Raw genomic sequence first — 10008 nt, 5'->3', positions numbered from 1 at the left:
GTTCAAGGACTGTAGGGAAAAAATGGTAAGAGCAAGAGATCCAAGAAAGTTTCTTTAGGGTAGAGGTTCTCAAACTCGGCTGCATTTCAGGATCTTCTAGGGAGATTTAAAAATTCTAATGGCCAGGCCATTATAGATCAATTAAATCATGGTTTTGGAAGGTCGGGACCTAGGCATCAGTACATTTGAAAGATCCCCAAGTAATTAAAAACATATAGACAAGGTTGAGAACCTACTGCTTCTGTAGCTTCAGGTGAGTACTTCTGTATTTGTTTGTACGTTTCCCATATTACTAATTGTTTAATACTCTCATTAAGAATGAATGACAGCTAATAGAAATAAAAGCTTCCAAATGCTTGTGAAGATAGAGTTTCCTTTTACCAGATTGGAAGGTCCTTCCAGGAAGGACAGCTGAATAAAAACTTAGAGGTAAGACAAATACTAAAATGTATTTCACAAAACTCTGCAAACTTACTTCCACCTAATCTTAGTAAAATCCCCTTCAGTTGCTTAATCAAATATTTCCCCAGAGTGTTATGCTCCTGTAATGCATTTCTATGATGAAAATTTGCTGTGTTACTTTAGCTTCTTCATTTCCTTTACCTCTTACATTTTTTTTAATATAGCAAAGCAAAATAGTAACATATGCAGGTAAGAGATTTAAGGGGAAAACATCCCTAAGCCAAGTGACTGAAAAATTTAATTTCAGGAACACCTAAGTAAATCCTTCCTTAGGGTAATAGCTTGTTTTAGTATTTCCCAAATGCATATTTTACATGTCTCTAATAATTAATCAGGCATCACACGGAGTCCAAACAAAAAAATAGTAGCATTAGAAGAAAACAGCTATCAATTGATTGAACCCTCTTGTTAAAGAGATGAGGAAGCTAAAGTCTAGAAAGGTTAGCCCAGCTCTCCTGGGACTCAGATCTCATACAGGACTCTTACCTATATGTAGCATCCCTGACATACGGAAACATCAGAATTGAAAAAAAGCACCATATAATTTTTAAAACTCATAGCAAATTAAAAATAATAATTCTAAATGTATGAATGATTGAAAAACCAAAATAATTAAGGATGAGCTTTTAAGCTAGAACCAATTTGTAAAAATGCCAATAATTGCCACAGAAAAGTAAGCCTGCGATAGGTACTAAGTAAGGTTGGATTTTTTTCTTTTCTGTACAGATAGTCTTAAATATAAATTATTTAATTACAGCTTTATGTAGCATGGAGATTTTTTAAAGTTTACATTGTGTCAAATAACATAACATACCATTTCTTTGGGATAAAAAATAACGTAATTCTAAAAATACATTGTATGGACATTAAGCAATGCTGTGTCATAGTTACCTATACACCCATGTAGCCTTTCACAACAGAAAATGGATACTAAATAATAGCACCATTTTCTGGCTATGTAGTAGATACTGGTGGCCCCAGTGAACCCATAACACCAGGTCTCAGGCCTTTCTGTAGTCTCTCCCACACAGACGCTGAGCTTGACTCTGTGACTTGATTTGGCCAATGGAACATCAGCAAGCAAGACGCAAGCAGAGGTTTAATAAATGCTTACACACTGGGGCTTATATCTTCTTAGAATCTCCCTCTAGGAAGCCAGCTGCCATATGAGAAGCTCATTTACCCTGAGACTACCATGCTGTGAGGAAGCCTAAGCTATCCTCACAGAGAGGCCACATGGAAAACCGAGGAACCCAGCCAACAGCCATAACTGAAGCTCCAGACATATGACTCTGCTCCAGCCCATTGCAGCTGGTTCCCAACCGTTCAAGCCAAACAGGCTGAGGCCCCAGACATCATGGAGCAGAGAGAAGCCAGCCCCAATATTCTGAATCTGAAATTCTGACCCACGAAATTACAACTAAAATGGTTGTTTGGGAGTAGTTTTTCATGTGACCATGGATAACAAAACAGAGTATTTAAAATAAGAGTCTATTATTTGCTCAATGACAATAGCTGATTTAAGTCTAGTCCAAACCTTTCAACCAGGATTTTAGTCATTTTAACAGTGAAATGGATCTCTATGGAAGTCCTGGTCCAATAACCATAGATGAAGCACCAAGGATCCAAGAGAAAAGTCAAGATCTTCACTCTTCAGAGACAGCACAGAGTAAAGCCATTGCCCATGTATGTATGTTTACGGTTCTCCTCTTCACAAATGGGGACCAAGCAGTGTAACTCCAACCCAGAAGAAGGGACATCCCTGCTCTTCACTCGAGCATGCCGGGATGCCCACGTAAATTCTCCTTCTTCTTATCTTTGAGTTTTGATTCCTTCTGACTCTGTCTTTAAGTTCCTCATTCCAGGGACATTAACAACTTCTCTATAAATATGCTAACAGTAAGTATCATGCAGATCAAGAGCTTCACGGAAAGGTGATCTGTTTTCAATGTAGGCAAACAATGTTCTCCTTCACCTAGAAACTATAAAACCTCTTACAGATTAAGATGATCATGATTATCAGGTAGCTCTTAGTTATAATGTTTAAGTTTTTAAGTCATTAAGACCCTTAAATATTGTCCATTCATTCGAGGCATGTCTCTTCACTATGCTATACTCTTATATCAATAAATGCTTTCAAGATTTTTGGTGTTTGTATATACCCTCTGAAGTGTTTTGTTGGTTATTTGTGTATCATAACAATGTTGGTTTCTCTGCCTTACTACATGACTGAGATCATTCCCATGTGGGTGAGTCATTCCCCATCTCATTTATTCTATCACAACATCTATATGTCACCTTCTTCCTTAAGAGGGTTTCTAAAATATATTTGCCGTGAGGTCATGCAAAAAGGAAAAGATGACAGTGTCTCTGTCATACTTCATGATCTGACCTAAAGAGTCTTAGGAGTTTTACTGAAGAACTCTGAGTATATGTGTTTGTGTGTGTGTGTTTGTTATACCAGTACATGGACTTTCCTATGCACCAAAACTTCTCTTTAAAATTTAAATTAGAAACCATCTAATAAAATTCTGAGTCATTGAATCAAAACTATGTTTCATCATAAAAACATATTGTGAAGATTTCCATTCATCATTTCCAACATTCTGGGAAGCAGTAGTTTGGGGTCAACATCTAATCCCAAGACTTATATGTATATCAGTGCTTCTGAAATCTTTGTGTGTGTGTGTATGTGTGTGTATACATATACATATACATATACATATACATATACATATACATATACATATACATATAAAATCTGATGATCTTGTTCAAATTGCAGATTCTGGGTTTCTGGTAGGTCTGGGTTGGAGGTCCAAGATTCTGTATTACTAACAAGCTCCCAGATGATCCAGGGACCACACTTTAAGTAGCAAGATGAGTTCAATCCATTAGCCATTGATAAATCCCCTAGACTGAATGTCTTATCCACAAGCCAGTAACAATAGATTTAGTATAGATTGAACTGGATGAAAAATACAGTAGGAAAGGTGGCATCATTAGAATCCGATTAGCACTGTCTTGCTCAAGGCAAGTGAGGCTTGCAAGAGTACTCACTGATTAAGGAAAGCCTTGAAGAAGGGGTTTCTTGGTTCTGGTCAAGAGTGGAAAACAGAATGAAGTCAGGAAACCAAGAAGATTGATCACTTTGTCCCAAATTATTCCTGGCCTCATTGCATGAGTACATGATATGAAAAGTTCACTACTAACCAGACTCACTGGAGAGGGTGAAAAACACCTGTCAGAAGTTGTCTATCATGTTTCTAACACAGCACTAAAAAGTATGCCACTATTTACATAGGAGTATTCACCTATAAAATTCTTCCTCAATTCTCTTCAAGGATCATTTTGTTATTCAGTGAACCAACCAATGGCTGAAGTTCCCAAACAATAACTCTGTGAAATTATGTCCTGTTCCACACAAACCAGCTTGACCTGGCTACTTTCATTATTGTTATTAATTTTATCATTCTTTGTCTTCAAGAAATCCACATATGAGTTGGAATTAAGAACCAAGCAGGACACATTTATTAAGCTTCTAACACATGTCTGCTAGGAAACCAGTCACTATTAGGGAGACAAAATAAGAAAGTTCATGAAGTCAGAACTTCTGAGAAGGAAATTAAAATACACAAAACCATCCCTCTGCCCAATTGTAATTCCTGTCACCCATAATCATAGTAAGTAGTCATAATAATTACACCTTTGCTGGTGTTATGATAAGGAAATTGATTTGAGCTGAGAGACAAAAAGAAAGCATGTCTCTCCAGTAAAGTTCTTTCTACCCTCTTGAAATTTTCTCCCACACTCAACAAAAACTTTGTAAAGTCATCCATGACCTTTCCGCCCATTTCCACCAAGTCAACTCCTATGACTGGGCCTCACACCCTTCTCAAGTATCAAGGCATTACCACGTGGCCTTCCCCTCATGAGGCCCAGCTTGTTTTTCCAGAGGGCGGCAGTCATTACCTGCATGGCAGGTTTTCAACACAAGCTGTCTTAACGTGGGGCTTCATAGGCATCATGCCTGGGTAGTCATTAGTGTCCTCTGAAAATAATAATCAGCTGGCAGACCAAAAAAGGGCATTCCAAGAAAACTCATTAATTCAAGTGTTTGGGGAAGCCATGGAATATCTAAATTTATTTATCTTTCAGTTATTCAAAGAAAGGTTTAACATACACTTAGCGATAATAGTCACCTAAACGTTTACGAACCACACTTGCTACAATGCTGAGAGTTGGGAGAGGTTACACACCTATGGGCTGGCAGCTCTGGCAAAGGAGGTAGCACCTTTAATCATTCCTACATGGACAGCAGGCTAAGCCATGTTATGGGGACATGGGTAATTCCACTTCTCACTCTGTCCCCTCTTCTTCCCTCTACAATGTTAGGTGGTTAGAAAGTTCTGGAAGAAGCCTCTCTATAGGAGACAAGGCATCATGTCTTCCTCCTCTGCCCCCACCTCTAATATGGATGCACCTGAGGCCAATAGGCAAGAGAGGAGATGACAGCACTCAAGTCTTCTCTTTTCCACCCCAGCCACACTGTTCCTGGGCCAGCCAGAGGTCAGAGTAACCAGGACCAGATTCTGTATCAAACCCTACTGGGGCTGCCTTTGAATAGCAGATGTCCAGAACATGTTCCCTTCCTGATCACAGGAAGCAGAAGGTAGAAATAAGGCCCCCCCCCACCCAGTGACAAACACAGGCCTGCTAACTATCTTTACAGTAGGCAAAGGGTTAAAACCACAGCCTCCAGAAAGGTGCCTTCAATGTCTTCAGGCAACTGACAGAAGGAAGCACCTCTGGGCAAGCCAGACACCCGTCTGGGGTCCAGACACTGCGCAGGCTGGGTGGGAAGGACCCACAGGACACCTGAAGTGGGGGAATGATGGAGGGTAGGGTCAGGAGCTGAATTCAAGGCTTTGATACACAAATATGATCTGCCAGTTTCTTCCTGGTAGTCCTTGGAATGGAACCCTCCCTACCTCACCCACCAGGAGCACATAAGGGGAAAAATTCAGAGCCTACCCCCATAATCCTCCAGAAATAAAACTTTCTAAGTGGCTTTGCTATGCTTAAAGGATCCAAAAGATATCTAGAAGGCCCTCCCGTGCCTGTGTGAGTCCCACAGCAGGGGGAGGCTTGGCCTCTCAGATATTCCCTCCCTGCCCCCCAGCCGTGTGTTGGTGCCTCGAAGCAAATCTCTGGCATTTATGTATTTACATAAAATCGTCTTGATATAAAAGCTTCTCCTGCTCTCGGTGTCCTCTAGCTTCCCCTCTGCAGAGGGCCCAGATGAAGGTTTCTTTGCAGGGAGGGAGAGGGTATGTAGCCTCCACTATCAGAAGCCAGGTGGGGAAGGGGGAGTTTAAGAGGAGGTGAAGAGGGACTGAAACCACAGGCAGCCATTATATTACCTCAGTTTTCCTCAAACCCACTCACACTCGAGAGAGGCAGAATCATTCAAAGAAAGAGTACAAAGATGAGTTTGAGATCAGGCAGTAGACACAAAAGTTCCAGCTTCTGCCCTTACAATGACCCTTCTCTGAGCGCTGGCTCCCTCTGCAAGACAACTTGTCAGACTTTATTTCCATATGGGCATCTGTGTCCTCAAGGCATCCAAGTATCCTGTGTATCTTTCAACAGATCAAAAGGTAGAAAGAAAAATGTTCTTGGCTCAACTCCTAGAAAAATCTTAAACCAGATTTTCCTGGGATCATTCAGGCCAGTCGGTGCCTGTTGTTCTATACTGTGGCATTTTTTTTCTTTTAAAATATGGATTAAATGGCGTGACAAATGAAAAGATTAGAAGTTCACAAATCCAGCAGTGCTGGTTTCTAAACTGCTGTATTATCTCCTTATAAACTTCTGTGGATTTTTATCACCTTCTCTGCTCTTTGGGGCACTGCTTTGCTTACAGGGAAAACAGAAACTCTGAGCTTCCCAAGCAGAGGGCAATGTTGTAAGGGGGACCAGGCATCAGTTCTAAACAGGAGTGGAACCAGATGGCAGACATTCGAATTTGATTATTCTCTTGTTCCTGAAACTAATATTACAGTGTATGTTAACTGGAATTTAAATTAAAAGTTTAAAAAAAAATCCTGATTATTCTCTTGTTCATTAGAAAAGAGTTTGCACTTATAAAGAATATAAAATAACAGGTATATGGAAGATATTAACTGGTTTTTAAATATCTACAGATGCCTATAGGTTGGCCAAATTATAAAGTTTCATTAGGACACGGCCACACCCACTTGTTTGCACATTGTCAATGGCTGCTTATGCTACAGCAGCTGATCTGAATAGTTACAACGGAGTTTCTCTGGCCCACAAAGCTTAAAATATTTACCATCTGGCCTTTACAGAAAGAAATCTGCCATCCTCGTCTATAGACATTAGACCAGGAGAAAATGAGTTGAAATTAGAGCAGACACAGGCCCAACTATGACAACATCTCTGCCAGGGAAAGGCGGAAGACTATTGTACCTTTTTGACAGCTGAGATTGCTTTTGACCCTTTGCACACTGCTAAACATGAACACGGCTAACTTAAAGAACACCTGAATAATTTAGGGCTGGTGTAATAACTGAAGAGATTGGAAAGTATCTGCTCTTCCCCCAGGTAATTCATTCTTAATGGCAAAAATAATATAAAGGATATATTTTGTTTTTTACTTTTAAAGTTGTAGAGTTTCCCCCAATGTTTTTCAGGATGACTGGTCAACTGTTGCTAACCAACAAACAATGCTGTTGTTTGCAAAATGCCAATTTGCACAGAGTGGGAAGGATGGGAATGGTGACTCACAAGCTTAGGTCCCCGCCCCCCGCCCCGGGCCGCCCTCCCAGGAGCCTCGAAAGGGTGCGGTAGCCTTTATTAGATAAGAAGGGCAAGAGTGCCCCCCTGCTGACCAGAGAGGCAACTTAGGCCTCTCAACTTAGGCAACTCAATATTCTTTTTCCTGATCAGGGCTCTCAGGTTGGACAAGGATCAATATCCACATAGCCCCCTGAGGGAATAAAGGGATACCAAACGTTCACAATTAATGTCCAAGGCAACTTTAAATCTCAGTAGTTTGCATAACATGTACGGTAGCAAAAACAAAAACAAAAAAGACCACCAAAACAGAATCACCAGATGTTCCCTTCTCTTCCTAAGCTTCCCTCTCCACTAAATATAAAAATAAAAATACAGCCTTCTACAACAGCTCATTGAACACAAATTCCTTTAGCAACAAAGAATTTAACTCCTTATTTGAAATCAAATACTGGCCAAGGGTTTCGTTCAAAATAGGCCAAACTATATGAAACTGCTGATATTCCACTTGTTTGACCCACAAAAAACGGCAATTTCATATGGTTCAGCTTGAAGGATCAAGTCAGGAGAAATATGAATGCCCATACCCTGAGCTAGTTTGATATTTTGATGCATTCCTTAAAATGTCCGTGATGATTTAAAGCAATGGTTCCTAGGTTAAAAACACAAAGGATCATGGCTTCTGATTTCTTAAATTTGAAAACTGTGGCCAAATGCCACCCTCCAGGACAAAAACACTGAACACAGTAAAAGCCTGAATTATATCCTTAGCCTATGACATCAAGCCCCTTGGAGATTCCAGTGTACAGCTTAATGACAGGAACCACTGAGTTAAAGGATTTCTCAAGTCTAATTATAGTTCAATATAAGCTTGGGAATTTTTAAGTACAAAAAGAAAAAAGAAAATCCCACAGCGACAATTCAATATATTCATTATAAGAACAAAGCACAAAGCCAATCATCCAGCAGAGGGAGCAAGAGATAAATACATCCTTTAAAGTTGCAACGCGGAGGGCTGCCTGGGTGGCTCAGTTGGTTAAGCACTGGGCTCTTGATTTTGGCTCAGGTCATGATCTCAGGGTCTTGAAAGCAAGCCCATGTGGGGCTCCGCCCTCAGCGGGGAGTCTGATTCTCTTCCTCTCCCTCTGCCCCAACCTCCCCCCCACCCCAGCTTGTGCACACCTGCATGCTCTTTCTCACTCTCTCTCTAAAATGAATAAATAAACCTTTGGGAAAAAAAATAAAGTTGCAACGTGGAATTTAAGACGATTCATTTTATCTTCAATGATACTAATTCCTGAAAAGTAAAGAAACTTGGTCACAGCAAAGAGAGAGTAAAATCCTACATCTCTTGACTCCGGGTTCTGTGTTCTTTCCCATGACAAAACTAACATGAAATGATTGTTTTATGCTCATTTACCTACTACAGAAACATGCAATCAAAATTCTTTCACTGAATAAGGAACATAGTAGAATACATTTTAATCGGTGTTAGATACCATAAAAACAGGAAAGAGTTTAAAGAAAAATACAAAGAATTGCCTTCCTCTTTAAAACAGATAAATTGGACCCCTCATACTAATTCATTCATTCATTTATTAACTATCAACTGTGCACGTACTATGTTAGACTTTGTATCCAGACTTCACCTAAGATCTCTGCACAGCCCTGTGTTGAAGCTGGGGATATTTTAGCCCCTTCTTCAGATAGCCCACTTCGTGGGATACAGTGCTGGGTATTATTGTGCCATGTCCTTATGTGGCTGTCAGGGTCACATTCGTGGCTGTGGGGGTACACTTGTACATTTGTACTCACAGTGGGGAAGATGGACAGAATATTTCCAGAGGAGCATTCCAGAGCCCCTGCACCTTATACATTTAGCCATTCAAAGCACGTTTGGTGGCCAAGGTCCATTCCTCAAACTTCCAGGTTTAGAAATTTTATCAGTCCACTCAAGGTTGATGAGGAGCTAAGGGAATGGAATCATATAAACCCCGTTAACAAGAGAACCCCTATTTATTTACAATGAAGATGGTGTTGGTGTTTGACCACTATCCAGTGCACCTTGTCTCAAGATCAATGTGCCTACAAACTAAGTTAGATATCAGAAAATCACTTGGTGAACATGGAATAAAAGGCAAAGGCTGTGAATAAGCTTGCAGGGCATTTTTCAAAAGGAAAGTGAAAGCTGCTGCTTTAGAACCATGTAATAGTCTGTTGTGATGAGAACACCACCCCTACCAGATGGTGCTTGCTGCACCATAGTCTGCTGTCTGGGCCAGACCCCGCCTATGTGCCCCTTTTGCCAGGCACTCCCATGTACATCCACCTGCAAGCCCTATGCTAGCTTCTCTGCCTAGGCTGTGAATCCTCGAGGGGAAAACACTCTTACTCATACTTCCACCTGGATGACACTAGGCTCCCAGAATTCCTAATGATCAGATGGGTGGAAGGAAGGACAGATGGACGGGGTGGGTGCGTGAATGAAAGGCAACTCCAGTCGCCCAGACTCTGCCTCCGTTACCAGAGTCCTAAGCTTACCCCATTTGGGAGGTGTTAGGGGTCTCACTCTGAATCATTACTAGTTTGTTCTGTAGCTTTATTTTAATTTCTTTGCAGTCAAATCTGTGTGTGTGTGTGTGTGTGTGTGTGTGTTACCGCTGATGCTACTTTCCCCTCTCAAATGATTGCAAAGAAAAAGTGGTGTGTTGTCTATTCTGTTCATTT

This window comes from Neomonachus schauinslandi, chromosome 15 (genome assembly GCF_002201575.2).
Source record: "Neomonachus schauinslandi chromosome 15, ASM220157v2, whole genome shotgun sequence".
In the NCBI taxonomy this organism is placed as follows: domain Eukaryota; kingdom Metazoa; phylum Chordata; class Mammalia; order Carnivora; family Phocidae; genus Neomonachus; species Neomonachus schauinslandi.
The sequence above is the reverse complement of the archived record's forward strand: the minus strand, read 5'-3'. Positions refer to the sequence as shown.